General features: G+C 42.9%; 1 protein-coding gene across 4 annotated transcripts in view; it reads right to left on the bottom strand.

Moving 5' to 3' along the window:
* kdm6ba (lysine (K)-specific demethylase 6B, a) overlaps positions 1 to 21,104 on the bottom strand; it is a 108,372-nt gene that overhangs the window by 20,065 nt on the left and 67,203 nt on the right. For 2 of the 4 annotated variants that reach the window (XM_044182847.1, XM_044182846.1), the window contains one exon: positions 12,832 to 12,893. The gene's annotated coding sequence lies outside the window, so the exon portion shown is untranslated. Of the gene's footprint in view, positions 1 to 6,941; positions 7,403 to 12,831; positions 12,894 to 21,104 lie in introns of those variants that run through there. The other 2 variants (XM_044182845.1, XM_044182848.1) reach the window with 1 other exon arrangement.

Genomic DNA, 21,104 nt, shown 5'->3' with positions numbered 1-21,104 from the left:
TCAATACAAGATGAATGATTTGTTGAGCTGGAGATTTGACTTTTTGCAGCATGGTAGTATTAATCAATATTGCCTGGGGAAAGAGCAAGAGATAGATGAGTAAGAAGACATCTTAAACTGAGAGTGCTGGAGTGACCATGTGAACAACCACAGAGGATGAGACCACTGAAAACAAAGCTTGGGGGGGCAATGGCAGGCAGCTGGAGAGTGTTACTGTCCTAGTAAAGTCACTGTAGAGCCTGGCTGATAAGAAATGACCAGATAAGGCTGGAAGAAGTGGCAGATAACAGAAAATAGAGTGAAAGAAAGAAACGTTCTGGCAGCAATGAGTTTCTGGCCAAGGATGACGGAAAGGCCATGCACGGTCTTGTCTCCCTCTCTCTCTGTCTTGTTCTGTCCTCCCTTGCCCTCTCTACTCCATTTGGCCATTCCTTAATCAGTCCCAGATAGAAATCGTGTTCTGAAGGAAACACCATGCATTTCTTTCTCTCTCTCATGCACACACACACACACCCACCCACAGAGGAACAGCCAGCCCCTGCATCCGTCCTCCCCCACCTCGTTGCCAGGCTCCCTGTGTGTGTGTGTGTATACGCATGTGTGTTTATTTGTTTGTGCGTGTGCAAACGTCAGCGCATGCCGTTCCAAGACGGTGATGCGGGCTAACTTCATCATGTCCACATCCTTACACACACAGAAAATCAGAAGACGCTGTTCTAGCCAGCACACACAGCCTAGGTCAGCAGAGGACACAGCAAGCAAACACTGTTCCTGCGCACAAACACAGAAGCTTCTGACCAACGTGATGGACAGATTTCTCCTGCTAGCATCCATCTCAGCAACACAACCAGGGGACAGAGCACTGACCTAACCCTTCAGTGACACCTAGGCCTTCTACGCTCAGCAGCAGCGCGCCAGCTAGCCTAACAGGCCAGATGAAAGCTCTTATTTGTATTACTTTGTCTCCTCCTGGTTTGTGTGCACTCCCTCACATCTGCTCTACATTCAGGCTATGACAGAGAGAGGACGTAAAGCACAGGGTGGAGGAGGATCCAAAATCTTCACATTTAACCTCTGCTGGGTTGACAGGGCTTCTTATTTCAACATTCAGTAGATTTTGACGACAGCGAGAAGCTTCAGATTGGCAGCAACCAAGCGCTGTGCCCTTTTGGCTGTTGGTGGTCAGCTTCTCAACGTGCTGGACGGCTTGTCACCACCTTTTTCCATCTATTTTTTATTCTAAAGAACCGCTTTGGCTGCAAACAGTTAGCCTACATTTTCATGTGTTTGTGGAAAAAGAAAGAGAAGAGGGTGGGTGGGTGGGTGGGGGTGGGGGGCAATGAAAACATGAGGCCCCTTTTGTCTCCTGCACTTCCCGCCCTGACATCTGGGCCTGTGACTGACAACACACAACTGGGTTAGTGTGGTGCATCTCTTTCTCGCTCTCTCTCACACACACACACACACACACACACACACAGATCAGGTACACGTGTGTGTGACGTTAAAGAGAAGGGGAACAGAGCTCAGAGGGGAGAGGAAGCTGTCGTCACAACCACAGGAAGTAGGCCTCCCTGAGGGGTGTGTGTGAGAGAGAGAGGCCTTTGGGAGGGGTTTGAAAGCTGAGGCTTCCTGTTGAAAAGATATGAACTTAAACATCTATTTTTGTGTCTGCAAAAGCTTTTTGATTGTTAAAAGTAGGTGAAAGTGATCGTATGTGACTAATATGAGTCAATTCAAAAACCTGGTTGGTTTCAGTTATGGCTCCTAAAATACACCTCAGACACAGTCATCTTGTGTGAACGGCACGCGTGTCCAACTCATGACTCACACAAGCCTTGTCAACAAAAACAAGACAGTCAAATGACTTTAAAAGCCATTCACTTGGCTCTGGGTGTTAAGTGAAAAGCCTTGTTTGCCCTCTTTTTAGCTTCTGGTAAAAGTGAATGACAAACATGATGGCAGAATGAGTGTGTGAGTGTGTGTATGTAACTTGTGCTCCCCACTTCATTGTCACAGAAACTCTGTGTTACAGAGGAAACATCAGTCTGGATATCTTGCTTAACACATTTATGCTTGTTGCTGTCTGAATCAAGGTGCGGGTGTGAGACAGAAATAAAAGAATGACTCAACACCTGGCTTGTGACTCTAATGAAAGGAAAACGCCGTGTAAATCCCGACAAACCGGAAATCTGCGAGAACGTGGGTGAATGGCTTGATCAACGTCACTCTCAATTTCCACACTTGAGCAACCTCAAAAGCCCCCAAACTTTTCTTTCTGCTTCTCCGGGTGATTGTTTTCAATAACAAATCTACGAAAGGTTCAGGACAAAACAGAACATCACGCTGCCTCTTTTCATAGGAAAAACTGCCTCAAAATATGAACTGCAAAATCCCCCTCCCTCGTACTGCTCTGTCTCTCTCCTGGTGCTTCTATTCCACATCCAGGACTGACACACACACACACACACACACTCCGACTAGCTCAGAAATGCACTAAACAAGACAAGAGACTCTGCTCCCTTGGTAACAGTTGCCAAGGGAACCAGTCGCGTCTTCACTAACAGTTATTAAACTAAGCTAGAGAGGCAGAGATAGACACAGAGAGGAATAGGGTTTATCAGAGGTCTTTACTGATCAACATGTTTACTGAAACACAGGGCAGGTTGACCTCACACACCATCCTCTTCCTCCCTGGACTCACAACATTATGTCTCATCAGCAGTCTGTGTGTGTGTGAGTGAGAGAGAATAACAAAAAAACAACATGGACATGTGTGCGAGTCCTATATGCATCAGAGTTAATGACAGCATGCGTACAGATGGCCAGTGCAGCGTTGTTCTTACAGTGGGTGTAATTACGCACTGATCATTTTGACCGTAACAACTGTGACGCAGGCTGACCGCCTTTGTTATGACGGCGTCGTTTGTTCGTTTAGTCCAGAGAATCCAAGGCCTGTTTACAGATTCCTCAAATACCAGTGTTGATAATCGTTTAGGCATTTGTTTTTTTTATTTTTATAAATCTCCCATGATGCACACAGGCCTACTCGCTGGCTGAGTTATTTATTTTGCTACCGTGGTCGGGGTGGGTAAAAGTAGTCACAGGAGGTGAGGGGAGATAAAAAAGGAAAAGTGAAAATTCTTTCCAAGGTGTGACAGTGTGTGTAACTTTGTGTATGAGAGACACACACTGCGTAACTTTGTATGAGTCACACACACAGTGTGTAGGTTTGCACACCCCCCTTCCACCGTGGCATCATCATCAGTGGCAAAGAGCCAGAGATAACAGAGAGGAACTGAACTCAGAGGGAAAACTTTCCCTTTTTCTCTCTCACTCGGCTGAACAGGCAAACAGGACGTAAACACCCTGTTACTCTCTAACACAGCTCTATTCACTCAGGACGGATTCAATCTCGAGACAATATTCTTCTTTTCTGTAATACCATTGTTGGTTCTCTGTTCAAAATGCTGCCATGTTTTACATTAGCCTATTTGTTCGGCTTGTGGCTGCATTTGAATCACTGCCTGCTCCTATAAAAGCTCTCAGTAAGTTCACTCTTCAACGTCTGGACTGAATCATACCGATCTGTTTTTCCTTACTGTTCTCAGGTCCAAAGCACAGCATAACAGAACCTGGAGCGAGACCACGGCTGCATGTATGACCAATATTTATGGTTATGGATGTCTAAGCCTCGTGGTTGGCTGGCAGTATAGCAGGGTCCTGCTGATCCATAGAAACTAATGAGAAATATGTAATAAGGATGATGACTTCATCCATACATGTTAGTGATTAATGTAAACTGCTTTTCCATATTTCAAACCTAAAAAGCCTTTAATATGCATATGTATGTAAAGCCCTTCTTTTGTTTACACTATTTTTGTAATTTCACCTCATTTGAATCTTATTTCTGCTGCAATGACTCAATTTTCCCTCATGATCATTAAAGCTTAAATCACATGATATTCTACAGCACAATTGTTATATTTTATCAGCCCTGCGCTTTTCACCATTTTCTTGTCTTTTACCTTCGTCTAATACCTAACAGAGCTCAAATGCTTTAAAAATAACCCTTTAAATATGGCGGACCCTACAGAAGTTGAGAGCTTCCTGTTTTTTTGAGAGACCAGGCTCCTCAGCAGGCAGTCTCACGCTGTGTGGTGGAATTCCACACTTGGTTGACTGAGTTTTTGCCCCCCATGGCCCCAACCAAACTCTAAAACTTTCATCCTGCTGTCTGGACAAGCTTGGTGAGCTAAAGTGTTTGCATGCACTGCAGGAGACTAAATAAACTGACAGGCATTTTACTGCAGTACTACGGGCAGCCACTCAGCACTACACCCAGTTGTACTGCAATAAATCCGTACTGTACTATAAATACTACTGTACTTAATGTCTATCACTGAGAGGAATTGGGATAGCTATGATTGTGTCCCTATAAATGTTCAGTGTTTCTGCTGACATGAAGTGATGGGAAATTCCACAACTGGTTTCCAACCACGGTGCCAGCTAACATGTACAAGAACTTGTGTTCTAACGCCTGACCTCCCGCACCTCCCTTATTCCCTGTCTCTCGTTTTGTGTTGCTCTCTAGAGGAGAAACGACACCCTTTACTGGAAAAGCTGCAACAGCATGGTGTCACACAAACAGACGTTTCATCGTGACATCTAATCACTTCCCCCACCCGCTTCCCTGTGAAACACACACACACACACGGTTGTATTTGTTTTCTGTAACAGACAACAAAAGGACCAGAATCTGATTGACTGTCACACAGCCAAGACACACACACACACACACACACACACAGCTCTTGTTTCATCACAGTCAACTGTCGAAGTAGATGAGTAAGCACTTTTAGCCAGCCTACTGACCCATTTCTCATGCCAGCCACACACATAAAGGAAAATCTTAATTAGATCAAAGTAATCCTTCATTTGCTTTTACCACCATGTAAGACCCCTTCAAAGATACACATGGGGAAAGGAGGGGTGAGGGTGGGATTGGGAAACTGACCTGACACACACACACTCTTCTGCTTACTCAAGTTGTGTGACTCACTCACTATTGTTGAGTTAGTAGCCTTATTTCCATCGTCATCTCTCTCTCTCTCTCTCTCTCCCTCCCTCCCTCCTGGCGCGTGTGTGTATCACTTCAATATTCCTCCATGTTCGTCATCGCTTATAGTAAAATGGGCGGCGATTGTTCATTCACACACACGCACACACGGGACAAACGGGGGCGGGGGAGAGCTGAGGCAGCACACAGCCGGCCAAAAGTGTGTGTGGAGCGATTTGGAGCTTTAACTTTTTACAACCCCCGACATCAAACGCAGAGACAAAACGCACCACTGGTTTCCATGCCAATCGATCTGATTGATCGGAAGTGAACCTTCAAAGGCTTTCTTTTTTTTTGTTTTCTTCGCGACCCCATGCCAGCACACTCGATTCTTCCTGATCTGTGCTCTTTTATTGTGGGCAATAAAGTGACAAATAAGCCCCCAGCCAGCCACAAATTCTCATCAGCTGCTTGTCCGATGACCAGTGAAAAAAGATGACTAATGTTTAACGTCTGTGGGCGGTGAGGCATTAACCACCAATATCAACAACTACTGATTATATTCCAATAAGACATCACCACGCCCCCAAACTACACTACCTTATCCTGGTTTAACTTCCACCGTTTAGACATTTTTTACTCATCGCTGTGCGTAATTTCGGTGAAAACTACCCTAAACGCACGGGTCGAAAACACAAACAGCGCGCCAGCTGGGTGTGTTAAGGTGTGTGGACTTGCCATAACTAAACCCAGATGACTCCTGGATCAAGATAAGAGCGCCAGAAATGTGTTTGAAAGTCACTTCAGTTTGCCATTCTGGACTAGTGTTCCCTCTAAAGGTGATAATTGGATAACAGATCACGTTGACCAAACAATACGGTGTGGTCAGACTTCAGTGCACTGACTACCCCTGAAACCCAGACCTAAAGGACAGCACCAAAACACCGCCCCTCCCCCCCAAAAAACGAGAGGTGATGCAAATCACTTCCTTTCAATCCGGTTCTTTGTGTTCGTAAGGATTGACTGGGGGGTGATGGGGGTGGCAGCTATCCATTCACTTTATAAGGCTGCCGACCTCAGTGATCCTGCCCACCCCCCACTTCTACTCCAGCACAGCCACCCACTCCTACACACACACACACACACACACAATGGCGTGAGATCTCCTTACACAGGCAATTTTCTCTCCCTGTCCTCTAGCTCTCCTTCCCTTTTCTAGCCATGGGATGATCATGAGTTTTCAGGGCAACAATGACCAAACTAGGACCAGGGATGTCCCAACGCAATATGAGGATTAGGTCATTTTCACCATTTCATGAATAGATTAGGACGACTACTTTGTAGGCTACTCTAGCCAGTCATTATCAGCCATTTATATGGCCTGAGTTATACACTGAAACATAAACGGAATCACTCAGATAAAAGTTGGGGGGTTATTTTGGGTTATTTGACACAAAAAGCCCATGAACCCCATATTCACATCAAAACCAGATTACAGAAATCCACGTGCACTGAGTGATTAAACATGTCCGGTAAAGATGATCAATCGTGGATATGAGGAAAACAATTCGCTGAATAGAGACACACGCGTGGGATTTAAGAGTCACCTGTGGTTGAGAAAAAAAAACACAGCGAAATTCCCCCACCTCATCGATTGCAGACGATCAATGGTTCCGCCTGAATTAATTACAACCATTTACTCTTTGCTGTTCTCAATCACAACATAACCTATTTTAATCAACAAGAAAGCATAATGGGACAACCTATAGTATGGTTAATGAAGAAATAACTCGACGCACTGAGGAATATCATGTTCAAACTTACTTTTTCATGACCACCAACTTGCCTGCACCAAAACATTCACAGTTCACACATCACTCACCGTTCATTTAAGTATGTCTATTTCAAATGGACGCTCCAGAAAATAAAACAAATTCCAAATAAAGATATGGATCCGGTTCCTTGAGGTCCACGGTAGCCTCTATAGTCTTTGTATCCGCAAGTTTGGAGCTCCGAGTCTGCAGAGAAATTCCCGACCAGCCGGCTGAGCGGAGCAGCTACAGCCCTGTAATCCCCGTTAGTCTCTGTCGCTTCCTCTCGAAACGACCATGAAACCCGAGCCACCTGACGGCCGGAGAGCCTCTCTGATGTCCGCGATAGGCTTGTTCCTCTCTATTTGTGGTTAATATTCCGTTTGATGGCTGCCTTTGCCGTGCAGCGACAGCCCCGCTCGCTCGGGTCTCTGTGTCTCTCCGCGTCGAGCTCCTTTTCTCCTCTGCTTCACTCACTCACACTCACACACACACACACAAATAGCCAGGCAGGGATCGTATTGCGCTGAGCTCTGTTTTAAAGGGACAGAGCCACGCACACTCAAACACGCACACTGAAAGAGAGGCGCGCGCACACGTGACGTCACCGCACGGCCCCGGAATTCCCTGACAGCGCAAACTGGCACCGAGTCCGACTACCGGTATCGGAGCGGCTCCTCCAGCCCCCTCCTGAGAGGTTTATTCAGTTTTTTTTAGGTAGACTCGTGACCGACTGCTGGACTCGGTGAACAGCGCCACAGCATATTTCCGTATGACCGTCTATTTTTGGAAGAGGAAGAGTATTACCCCCTGACGCCATATTACCACAGGAAGACAGATACAGTATCACAGTGTTATGATTAGATTTAGTGGACTATGAATAGCCTGTATATAGCCGATACCTGGACCTAAATATTCTACAACAGGCCTACTCTTATGTAACCTACACTGTAGATTTCATCTTTGTATGGGTTAATGAAGCACACACACTGTAAGATACATATGGATTATATATAGGCCTACATATAAATAGCTTTACACTGCTCAACATTCTGTCTTTTAGGGAAACTTGCATAGGCCTATTCTTAAATCATGAACAAGCTATGTCCCTGTATTTAGACTTTATTCAGTGGAATGTAAACCTGTCCTTAACCAAGCTTTACTGGAAGACACTGTCAAACATATTTGATGTATTGTTTTATTTTACATTGTCACCTGATGTATTTTATAATTTCATACCTGCTATAGGCTATATTTAGGTAACACTTTCTAAACATTTTATAAAGGGTTTATGAGCTGTAACTAGTGGCTTCATCAAAAATGAATGAACAATTTGCTAATGGTTTATTATAGATCAGTTATAGGCCATTTTTAAAAACTTCTTTTGGATTGCCAGGTTGCGAAAAAAATCCCTTTTGCTGGTGTTTATCATTTACTGTTTGGTAATAACAGTTATAAATGTTGGTAATCAATAAATTCTTAATAAGCTGTTAATAAGGGAATTTGGTCCCCATCCTCTGAAACCCTTTCCAATAAATGGTCATACTAAACAATCAGTTAAAGGGATTTTTCACAACCTGTCTAGCCAGTTGCTCTCATAAATAGCTGATCTATGTAGCATTAGTAAATGGTTTATTATCACCACTAATAAAGCCATTAGTTAGTTACAGCTTATAAACCATTTATAAAGGTGCCTTAGGGGGCATCTGTACTTATTCTGTATGAAGTCTTATACCTATGCTCAGATAGGTATTTACTTACATTGTTAAGTAAAGTTGCTGAAAAAAGTTACACTATATAAATATAAGATTTTATGATGAAATATATAACCCACTGTGAGGTTTGTGTATGGATTATACACAATATATATATATATATATATATATATATATATATGTGAACTGTGGGATGTACATAGTGTTTATACAGTGTAGTCTGTATTAGATGTATTGTGTAGTAGTGTAAGATAGATAGATAGATTATTTGAAGGCTGAACAATGGCATACTGCAGGTTCTTTGAATGTTGAACAATATCTAACTAATGAATTATTTATTATTGTAATACAGTACACATGGCTAGGTCTATAAATAAACCCTGAGTTATGAGGCTAATAAATTTCTTGTTCTTGTCCAGTAGGTGACATTAACATCGTACATCTCAAGACTGTGCACACAGAAGTACAAGAATTATATGCTATGTGCTCAAAGGCAGCCAACTAACATCCTGTGTGAGGTAAACAAGGCTTTGAAAAACACAAATGGCTCTCTCTAAGGCCAGAAACATTTGTTCCAGCTTTTCCTCGCCAAAGTAACCATCCTGTACTCTGTAATAACGCCAAAGAGCTGCATTGGTACAACAAACAGTATGTGTCACACATACACACACACACACACACGTGTAGAGGTTATATTTATAAAGCACTGCCTCAGCAAGACAACATGAGTCAAAATTAGCCGCCTCGGGCAGGATGGGAGCGTGTCAAGGATGATGCTGAGATGATGACAGAAGGATACGCATTCACGCAGTTTATTTATGGTCATAACAATTCCAAAAACAAAATAAACAATAAATTCAGAACATTATGGAACATCTCTCTCTCACTGTCTGTTCTTCTCTCTATTATCACAACAGGTTACTCACAGTATATTTTAAGATAACTGAAGGCATTTCTACTTCTATTAGAATGCAGTGAAGAGTGATAAGAGATGTGTGTGTGTGCTAGATTCAAACCCCTGATGAAGTAAGTGCATGGCATGTGTGGTATGTACCACCAGGGTGGATCTAGAGTCTATTGTCAAGTGACAATGAATTGTTCTATAGTGTGTTTTGTGTTGAGAAAGAGGAGGGACGCAGCACTGTGGGGGTCTTTATGACACTGGGAGGCAGTGTGCTTGTATATGGATGTTTTGTTTTTGTTTGTTAAAGCCTGTGTGGAGAAATCAGCAGTCTCTTGGAACAGATACAGTTCATACCGCACTGTACAGAGAGCTTAACTGTAATTTTAAAAAAGTGTGTTGGCCAAAATGGACGCATTTGCAGCTGCTAGTGTGTCTGCAAAAGTAAGGGTCTAGTGCAAAAATCAGGAGGCCACTTTCAGAGTGATTGGGGAACAAAAGCTTGTAGCAGCTGTTTATGTCCTCGCTTGTTGGTGCGTAGAAGATTTCTCTGTAAATGGATTAAATTGTCAAAAAAAGTTAAAAACTGGTAATTAAATTCCAGATAATGTAATTACATACTCAGAAAACCTGCAACGTTAATGTTCTAATCAGTATGTATATTATAATACATCAAGTCAGGTGGAAAGACTTTTTATAACATCATCTGGAAGCTATTACAGCCTGAATTACTGCAGTCCTTAATTACCTATCATAGAGTTGTAAACTAGTGCATTCTGTATGTAGGCTATATATTATCTGTTTCTCATGTTGTCCATTCAATTTCTGCACTGTTCTCTCCTGCACAAAAATAGACTGACAGTATTATCTATGCAAATGTGCTGCTCATGCTGCTTGTTTTTAGCTGGTGTGTATGAAGTTATGTTCTATTATAGTTTTGTTTTCATCTGAAGTTGTATTGTTTTCTCATATTGCTCCCAGTGAGTGAGATTATAACACCATATCTTCCAATAGGTGTACTGAGAGAGTGTCTCAAGTGTGTGAATTTGCTCGGCACGGCTGTCAATGTGTGTGTGTGTGTGTGTGTGTGTGTAATTGCACTGAAAAGAGTGTGGTTGGAGACCATTAGCCCTCAAAAGTATATATAATAAGAGTCTGTGAATATTAAATGTATGTCTGAGCACAATTCTCATCCTCTTCTACAACAAGGGAAGCCAAGGCATTACAGTCTGTCCCGGGGGTCCCAAATGTGTGTTTGTGTGGCAGGAAGGGACAATAAAGGGAAAAAAAGATTTGTGAAGCACTGTGTGTTTAAGTTCTTACAGCTCTTATGCATGGCTAGCAATCCTGTATTCATGTGTGTGGAAGGGAGGCAGGCGTGTGTGTGTGGTGGGGACTTTGTGTGTGTAATTAAAGAGATCGGGGAGAAGGACGGCTCAGTTCTCACACTCCAAATATAAATATATATATATTTAGCAGCTCTCCCATGGGTATGAGCCCCAAAATTCCTGTCATACCAGCCACAGACACACACGCGCATTTAAAAAATAAACAGCATGTAATACTGATGAGGTCCAGACAGAGCAACAGTAGAAGAAAGTATGCATGTGAGCGAGCGAGTGTGCTGTGTCCCTGATACAGATGGTACTTCTCAGCCTCTGATATGTAGGACTGTGTGTGGGACTGTATGTGTGTGTGTGTGTGTGTGTGTGTGTACACATGTGGCATACCGTGAGTCAGTCTTTTGCGTACAGTGAGAAACCGACAGACACGATAATAATCACCTCCACGCACATACTCACACACCGTTACACCACGAGGAGACAGTGAGCCACACAGGCAGTCAGACAGACAGACTGGCTTAGCACACCCACATATAGCAGCCATGTAGCTAGCTGAATGCAGCGCTACAGCCCTGATAATTAGGGCCCTTAGAGAGAGGGGCCAATAGGGAGCCCAGCTTTCCCTGTAGTTTCTCAAACAACTGGCTAATCCTGACTGTAGCTTTATGATAAGCTAAGTGCTCCAGTACTGCTTAATATACTCACTATCCACAAGTTACACATAGTGAAAAAGTGAACTCCACTTAGTGGAGCTTAAAAAGCTTGGATGGATCTTAAAGGAATACATCATGTTTTCAGGAAATTGTCTAACTGGTCAATTTTCCTTTCCATTCCATTATTAACCATGTGGATTGGAATTTAGTTTCCCTCCTGTGTTATTTTCTGTATTTTTAGATATCAGCCTTATTTTTCTTTGTAATGATCGCTTTCAGCCATTTGGAGCTGTATCAAGTTATTGCTGATGCAAACTGAGCATTTCCCACTGCTGCTTCACCTTAAAAGCTTTCCAGTAGCTAACTGGCGGGATGCTTTTATTGTGAAGAAGTTACAGGAAATGCAATGTGTTTATCACAGAGTTAGCTGAGCTTCATTACTGGTGCTCTTCTTCGATAAAAACAATAGTTTGATCAATTTGGTCCACTATTTGGTCATCAGCGGATCAGTTTTAAATACTGCATAGAGAAATAGTGCTAACAAGAAACAGCCACAATGAGCTGACAGCGCTGCACGACACAGACTAGCACACCTACAACATGCCATCAAGGTAAACAACTTTACCTTGCTGTGCAGTGCAGTGGAAAAATACTTGCACCGTGGCCGTTCACGCCATGGCTTGGTACGACTACACTTAAAACGCTTTAAAAATATCTTAAACAATAAACTGATTATCAAAATTGTCTAATTAGTCAGTCTAAACTAATTTGACACATGGATCATTCTGGTATCTTTCACTTGGACATTTGGCTAACAGAAAGAGCAAGCAAATAATTGAGATTATTTTTTATTCTGTGATTTTGAAGAGCTGAAAGTTTGATGACTGACTCAGAGGCCTTAAAGTACACAACTCTTTGAGGACTTACAAACACACACACAGTTCAATAGAGCAGTTAAGTTTTGCAAGTATGAGACATTGTAAAAAGAAGCAGCGGCCCACTCACACCCATGATTTCACAACCTTCCTACCTTCCTTCTTAAAGTAATGAATGTGCGTGTGCATAATGTACTCTCTCTCTCTCTCCGTTTTACTCCTACTCCCGTCTTACTCACTCTCTTTTGACACATCTCGCCCTGTTGCTCTACCTGTTAAACCTACATACTGTACAATGGAGCTTGTGTGTGTATGTGTGTACAATACTGTACAGTAACAGTGCAGCATGTATGTGTAGGCACAGTGTTGTGTGTTTATAGATGAAAGAAATAACAGTAAGATAGGAACAGAGTAAGCAAGATGAAGTCAGAGGAGAAGAAACCGTGTAAACTGTAAGCTAAAACAGAGCCTTACCTGGTGATTATGGGTAATGTAGTCTGTCTCTTTCAGCAGGCCACCATGACACCTCCCACCTCCTGAAACCACAACATGGAGGAACAAAGGTCAGCCTAGAGGTCGAACAGTGTCAACAACAGCAGCAGGAAGGAGCTGGAAGCAACTTCAAAAGGATACTGTTGCATTACTTGATCAACATTCACACACACAAAAAAAATCAGTCGCTACAGACTGAAGTCAACAAAGTCAAGTGTACCCTTTTATATCGATCAAAATTCAGTTTGGTAACAATATTCAGCCATTTTAGTCAATTACTTTTTCCACAAATCTGTGGTTTAAAATTGTTTTGCAGTGATGTGTGTTGTGGACAATGAAGGAGCGTTTCTATTTTCACCTTTTGTCAAAACTAGGTCAAACATGCCTGTGACATTCCAGTGTGAGTTGAAGCAGTGGTCAGCAATTAGGTTAAAAGATCAACACCTCGTTCTGTCTGCATGAGTCAGCCAGAGATATTTTTATTCCATTCGCTTTTTTCATCATGCATGACATCGTGACGTTTGCTGTTTGTTCTGTGGTCATGATGTTGTCGATATGTCACTCGGTGTGGCTTATGAAACCATGTGTGTGTGTTAGCCAAAATGCACAGCAGGGCCTGGACCAGCGCTGTGGCCATCTGTATGTGTGTGTGTGTTCCTCATGTGCCGCCTGTTCAGTGATTCACAATGTCAGTTCTGGGCCACATGACTGAGAACAGGTGGCACTCTGGTATACCTCCCCACCCCCAACACGCACACATAAAAACACACACACCTCCGCTTACACCCTGAGAACACACAGCACCTGCGATGGTGCTCAAACACTAAAACGGACATGGTGGTTGACACTAGTTGCCACCTAAATGTCACCACCTCTCTCATCCTCCTCCTCACACCTCACATGTAACCCATCACCCTGTCCTCTCTTCCCTCCTCTCCTTCTGTATCATCTATGTGACCTTTGACCTGCAGACACAAAGACACTGTGTCCATTTTGCTTTCATTAGGAATACACAACTGTTTTGGTGACTGTACTGTTGGTTAATGGCCGTGCTAAAGCGTTAGCATGGAACAGCAAAGTCAATGATCTACTAAAGACACATGGATTAATTTGGTGTCTGTTCTCACAAACCAATCTGCCCAAGCTGAAAACCTCTCTTTCTTTCATTCCTCTCATCTTTCCTTACTCATTCTTCTATTTTCTTCCTCCCTTGTCTTTCTTTGTCTCGCGCTGATATTCTACCTACAAGGCTGCAACATAAAACACGCCCACACATGGCAGCTTCCATATGTTTCTCTATTGAGCCTGTACACACAGAACCAATGCAATATACATGGCCTAAGGCAGCTTGTGTGCATGTGTGATAGTTGTGTCAATACGAGGCAGATACAGCTGGCTCAGCCTTCACTGATCTTGCAGCCTGGTGGTTAAGGCTGCAAACCTTTGAACTCAAGGTCAAAGGCCACACCCCCTAAAGGGCCACAGCTGGCCACACTGTAAAGGTGGACTGGCTGTTTGTGTATGTAGGTGGGTGAGGGAGAATGTGGGTGAGCACAGCCACCTTAAAAGAAGGCATGCCAGAGAGAGCAAGTGTGTGTGTTGGAGGCCAAATTGTTGCAAGGGTAGAATATATTCTTTCATGACACATCGAATAAATGTCACAAGCTTTGACATAATCATTTGACCTTGATCGATATCAGGGCTGTGGGGAGAGAAGGGGGGGTGGGGCTATGAGAAAGATACAGTGAAAGAGAGAGAGACCTTGAGAGGGGAAAGGAGGGAGCGTGGCAAGGCATAACAGAAAGACAAAATTGCAGAAAAAGGTAATGAAATACATTTTTAAATGATTGTATTGAAACAGAGACAGATAAAGACAGAGACCATGTGAGAGATAACATGAGAGACATAATGAAAGGCTGAGCGAGCGAGAGATAGAAAGATCTAGAAAGTGGTGTTTATCTTTTGTCTGTAAAGGTTAACCAGTGGGAGCATGTCCCTTTGACATTAACCAGCGCAGAGAGAAAGGCAGAGGGGTGGAGTAACAGAGACTCTGCAGAGGAGATGTAGAGGCTGAGAGGGATGGGAGGAGGAGGAGAAGCAGTAGGATTGAGTACAGTCCTTGAGCCAGGCAAAAGATGAAAAGGAGGAAAAATCAAGACAGATTGAAAGAGATAAGGAGAGAACTCAAACAGAGCAGGGCTGGTTTGACAGACAGAGAGGGGAAAGAGAGAATTTAGTGTTTGTATTGTACAGAGTCATCTAACGTGGCATTCAGTTTAAAAGCAAGGGGCTCTGTTGGAAGTAACTAGAAACTAAAGGTACAGTGGCAAGATGAAATATGATCCAGGAAGTCAGACACCAAAACACTACACAGTGGTTTAAAATACAAAGCAGAAAGATTTTACAACTCTGAAAAGATATCATGGCAACAATCAGTCAATCCACCGCTCATGGCAGTCACAAGGTTAACAGTAGAAATATGCAGTTCAAGTTACAAAGTAATCAGAAATGGGTGACGTATTTGAGTGAGTTGCTGGATTACGCCACATCGCTTTGCAGCAAACATTGAGCCAGGTTCAACTTTTTTGCAGAGGGGCCCTGCATCTTTTTTGCAAGATGTGGTATAATTGTAAAAAATGAAGGCGTTCCTTTTGTTTTTAATGCTGTGCTAATGTTTGTCAGAGGACGGCCTTACTGCTCACCTGTTTTGCTTCAGTGCTATTGTCTGCGTTGAAAGAAATATCTCTGCACACCTGAATGTGTTACAGGTGTGTCAGAGAGCAGCACAACTTGAATAAACTGCGCACTGTCTTGCTTATTGCAGGCTTCAGTCTAAACAACCTTCTTTTTAAAAAGATGACCTTTTTGGTATTTTTGCCATCACTGTCTTTATTCACCTTAATCATTTATGGTGAAGAGGCCGACAGGAAACAAGAGAAGAGAGAGAAGAATGACATGCATCAAAGATCTCTGATTGGAATCTAACCAGGGACATGGAGGCTATGTGGTATGCGCTGTAACCATTGGCTACCACGGCACCCCTAAATGACCTTTATAAAGGTATATGAGAGCAAGCATCACATCACTTCCATGATAAACATAGATGCTTGCATGATGCATTTTTAAAGGAACCATGTCCTACTGCTTTGCTGCATGCTGTACATACTGACCTAGTGTACATTAAAATCAGCTTAACACATTCACCTACTGGCACACACACATCTCCTCAACGTGTGTGAACCCGCATGGTGTGAGTAAAATAGCCATGCTTGGGGTGCTCCAGCTCTTAGTCACTAGTGATTCAGTAGGTCTCTTCAAGTTAAGGCAGCACGCTTCATACCTGCACACACATACGCACACATGCATATAAAATAGCAGGCTGCTGCAGGAGTGGTGGTAAATGACAGGGTTTTCTTCTTCTGTGTCTTTCAATATACATTCACTGTCTGCCTGTGTGTCTCTCTGTGCCATGGCCATTTGTCTGCTGTGCTTGCTGTTGCGTGTTTAAAGGCAGTCACTCAGAACAGGTTAAATCCTTAAATGAAGCTTTAGCAAAGTCACCAGCCCGGGGGCGGATACTACAATATCCGAGCTAATCATGAGCGAGGACACTTTGTTTTGTGAACAACTTCAGATCTCCTTGGAATGCTGTCACACCACATCCTGAACTTGTGTGCGAGATCAGGATGCGGGTAGATAAGGACATTCGTAAGAGCGTACTGTTGTTCAGGTTGTTTGAATGACAGGAGGGAGTGGTTAAGTCCCCTCTGTGGTGGTTAATCATACTGTTTTACACATTCCATGACTTACAGGTGATCATTTTTTCTCCTTCAGCTGGTTGGATAAACTGTTCAGATGTTCTTCATGTGTCTCCATGTTTTTATCCACTCTACATTTCTCTTCCAAACCTCCAAAAACTTAAACAGAGATATTAAGACTCGTCTTTGCATTTTCTGTCACATCTGTTGTTATTTAAAAAGCTACATGGCTAATATATCAAATGTCACGCCACTCAAGCCCAATAAACTGAATTTAAGAGGAATGGAGAACGGATTATTTTTGTGTATTTGCATGAGTGAGGCAGCAAGTCTGTTTTCTGTCTCATTTATCCTATAAACATGCATGTGTTTGCGAGGTCAGAGCTGGCAGAGCTACAGACAGTGAGGAGGAGTGTCAGGTTGACTGTGGTCGGGGCTGTTTGGCTTGGTGAACTTCTGCCACATGGCTTCAGTAAAAGGTCATGGTCAAAACCAAGCCTGGCTCACAAACCATCACACCCACTCTGACTCCCACACGCACACATGCAAGAAACGAATGGGTAGAAGTGAAAGATAAGACAGACAGACTAACTTCCTCTTTGGGGACAAGCAGAAAATTGACACCCACTTAAGGAGGAGGAGGGTGACAGACAAACTCGACGAGGTGCGCCACACACACACCCCGAGACTGTCTGAAAATCCAGCAGCTGTAAGCCCACAACCAGACAAATAGGAAGACAGAGAGACAGACAGAGAGAAGACAAGAATGAACAGTTGGTAATATATCGTGTCTAGACAGACGCTAATGAAAGCAGCCCGGTTGTGGCTGCTGCCAAAATCAAGACCTGTGAACAGTATGATTATGTGCGTGAGAGAGAGAGAGAGAGAGAGAGAGAGAGAGAGAGAGAGAGTTTGTGTGTGTGTGGTTGTGTGAGAAAGAGATGTTTGCGCAAGCACGTGTAAATGGGTGTTTGATGAATCTAACCCTTTTAACACTTGTCATGAGCTGTTTTTACCCTCACTGTCCTTTCTCTTTCTCTCTCACACATACACACACACACACAAACCCTGCCACAGCAGCGGAGCAGAGAGCGTCACAGCTGTAGATAGCATTCAGAGCCACAGCAGTCGACGCCGGAGCAGTCTTGTGACGTCAATCCTCCAAAATTAAACATGGCTTTGCCGTCAAACCCTAAAACTCTGACTTGTCAAATACATCCCTAAAAACAGCATCTAACGTACCTGGCTGCAGAAACCCTGAGCAGAACACAAACACCACTGGCTAAGCATGAATATCACAGCAGAGGGATACTTGAATACTTCTTTCTCTAGTGCCGCCATCAGGCCAAAGTTTCCACTTGTACAGAGGAATTATCAAAACTTTGAGGTGTGGAGTTTTTACAGAAACTTTACACATTTCATGCTTCAAAGGGGTTGAAACCCTCAGGAAAACATTGCTTTATTTGACTGCCAGTAATGAAAATCTAAAAATGCACACCTGGCTGAATAGATTATCATATGTCTCATCTTTAACAGACTACAAAATGGTGTAATCAGCACTTTGTAATAGCAAACTGGTGAGAGCTGGTCACATTTTAATGATCACTCAAGCTTATAACATGCATGTTACACTGTAGTGTAACACTGTTGTCAGCAACACGACGCAAGTCTCTGAACACTAAAGACTGCGTATGCTGACACACTGCTGGTAGCTCAAAAACAAAAACAACATTAGAATGAAGAGGAGCAGGTACTCAGCATGTCTAAACTTGCTTCACACACAGGAACACACACACACACGCAGTCTGAGAAATATGGCCTGAGGCATCCCCTTCATACAAGCTAAACAAAATAAACACATTGGAAAAAGAAGAAAAGAAAGTGTTCTTTTTGTTGAGGGTGATAATTTGTCGGACTCTGATAATGAGTCAAAACAACAGCACTTTCCTCACCCTTTAAGGAACTCTGTGTGTGTGTGTGTGTGAGAGAGAGAGTGAGACAAACCTGGAGAGTGGTCAGACAAGCCCTGCCAAGCCCACATACCAGTGCAGAGGTGCTAAACTGTACTATCCAGTTGCATAATGCCATTTAAGTTAACCGTCACATACCAAAATGACTGACTCAGGCCTTTATAATCGCACCGCTGTGTGTGTGTTCACTCTACACCACAATGATTTCATATCTAACACATATAAAAGGCTGAAAATTGAATTTTCTAATTTGCAACAAGCCACACTGGGTAAGTTTAACAATGAGGGTGTGTTTGAAAGCGAAAGTGAGCTGAGACGTGAAAGAGCAGTAGTGTGTGTCCTTATAGGTTACAGGTTACTGTGTGTGTGCGTGTGTGTGTGTGTGTGTGTGTGTGTGTGTGTGCAAGTGGATGTGTGTAGCTTGAGCTGCATCTTCTGCATCTGCTAACAAAGACTTCTTTATCTGCTGTGGCACACGTGATCCCCACATGGTGGCTCATACCGTCTTCACAGGACCACACACACACACACTCGTATATGTACTCGCACAATATGACAAGCACGCGATCACTTTCACCAGCAAATAAGTATACAACGCCATAATGTATACACCCCCCCAGTGTCTGTATGGGAAGTTTCTTCCTATAGGCAGCGTTCTTAAAGGCAAAGTATCAGTGTCTGGGCATTTAAAGGGGAGGGAGGCCGTCTGGCTGCCCTCCAGACACTGTGACCCCACACTTCCTGCACTGGGTAGGCGCCACAGCAGACGGGCACACAGACACACAAGACACAAGAGCCCTCAACACATGTATAGTATACACAGATACTACAGACAATGGAGGTTGTGTGTGTGTTGTGTGTGTGTGTATATATATATATATATATATATATATATATATATATATATATATATATATATATATATATATATATATATGTGTGTGTGTGTTGAGCCCCTCCCAACCAAGTTACTTGTCACTATTCAGTGTGTATTATATCAAGGTGGAAATGCCGTAACAAAGAAACTAAGTCAAGCGAGGAGACACAAGGCAGAACAGAACAAAACAGAGAGAAGCTCTGCAAAAATCTCTTTCATAGTGTGGATAAGAAACATTTCACATCCTCTATGTCACCATACCTAACCTGAAGATAATCTAACCTGGCTATAGATAATCTATGGTTTCATGCTATCTGCATGGGAAAGAAATGTGACCTAATGATCTTTAATCTTGCAGCCTTTTTTTTTTTTAACCACATTCTATTATATTGGACATCTAAGTGGAAACAAAGCAATTCATTTTAATAGGCTACTCTTTGCACTCCTTACTGTTGGCTGATTGTAATATTGGTAATGAAGTTGAATCTCACTTGACTGTTGCACTTTAAATAAATCAGCTAAATGAATGCCTGAAATAAAAATGTAAAATTAAAGTGGGGAAAAATGCTTGGAGTGGTAGAATTGTTTTGATGGCCAATGACCAGCTCTCCTGAGACTTATAAAATTGTGCCTTGACATCAACACAAGAGCTGCTGATGTTAGCGGGGAGGGCTGTTGTGTGTGTGTTCATGAGTGTGTGCCTTGATCACAATGTTCCTCCAGAGTTGATACATTTGATACAAGCATGAAAAATGGACAGCCAATATGAGCTCTGTCATGTCAAATATAAATAACCAAAGGCCGCTATAAATATTGTAATGGTGCATATATTGTTACGTGTGTGTGTGTTAGCTACAGTATGAATATAACATGCAGTGGGAGGGACTTTAGCAACTTTATAAAGGGGCGGGATTTCTACCATACACAAATCTCTCAGTGTCGCCATGGAAATACTCTGCCAATCGTGTTGTAATCATTGTTGTAATCCTCTTCCATAGGAATTCAAGTGCAGGCAGCCTTATGAACACTCACCACACACACATCTATTTTTTATGCTAATGCTGCATTTGATTCTTCTACATCTTGTATTGTGTCTTTATTTGAGGTGTGTGCTGTATGCATGTCTCTATCCTTGTATTTGAAGTGTATATGCGTGTGTGCATGTGTGCATAACCATGTGTCGAAGACATGCCTGTGTGTGTGTTTTTGTGTGTGTGTAAATGTGTGTCCTTGACCAGCTGCACAGGGCAGAGGAAATGAGGCAGAACTCAATCTGGTCCACACCTGTCTGTCTCTCTCTCTGGAGGGAGGAGCCTAGGGCCTCAATCACACACACACACACTCAGTGCACTGTTCACAATCTGTATGAGCAGATAGATTATGCATGCAGCAGAGAGCTAAGGAGCTTTAGATCTATTAATGTATGCACCGAGACAGGTTTATGTTTGTGTACACTTCATGAGAGAGGGGGAAGGACAGAGAGAGAGAGCAATGATGTGTATTTGTGTTTGTGCTGCATGATGGGGTGAGTGAGAGAGGGAGAGATATTAAAAGAGTGACACACATTAAGTTTAGAGAAAGAGAGGATGACAAAGACAGGCGAGAGGGGGAGACTTCTTTAGGGGAAAGCAGACAGGAGCGAGGGATGAG

This window comes from Siniperca chuatsi, linkage group LG22 (genome assembly GCF_020085105.1).
Source record: "Siniperca chuatsi isolate FFG_IHB_CAS linkage group LG22, ASM2008510v1, whole genome shotgun sequence".
Classification (NCBI taxonomy): domain Eukaryota; kingdom Metazoa; phylum Chordata; class Actinopteri; order Centrarchiformes; family Sinipercidae; genus Siniperca; species Siniperca chuatsi.
The sequence above is the reverse complement of the archived record's forward strand: the minus strand, read 5'-3'. Positions and strand labels throughout refer to the sequence as shown.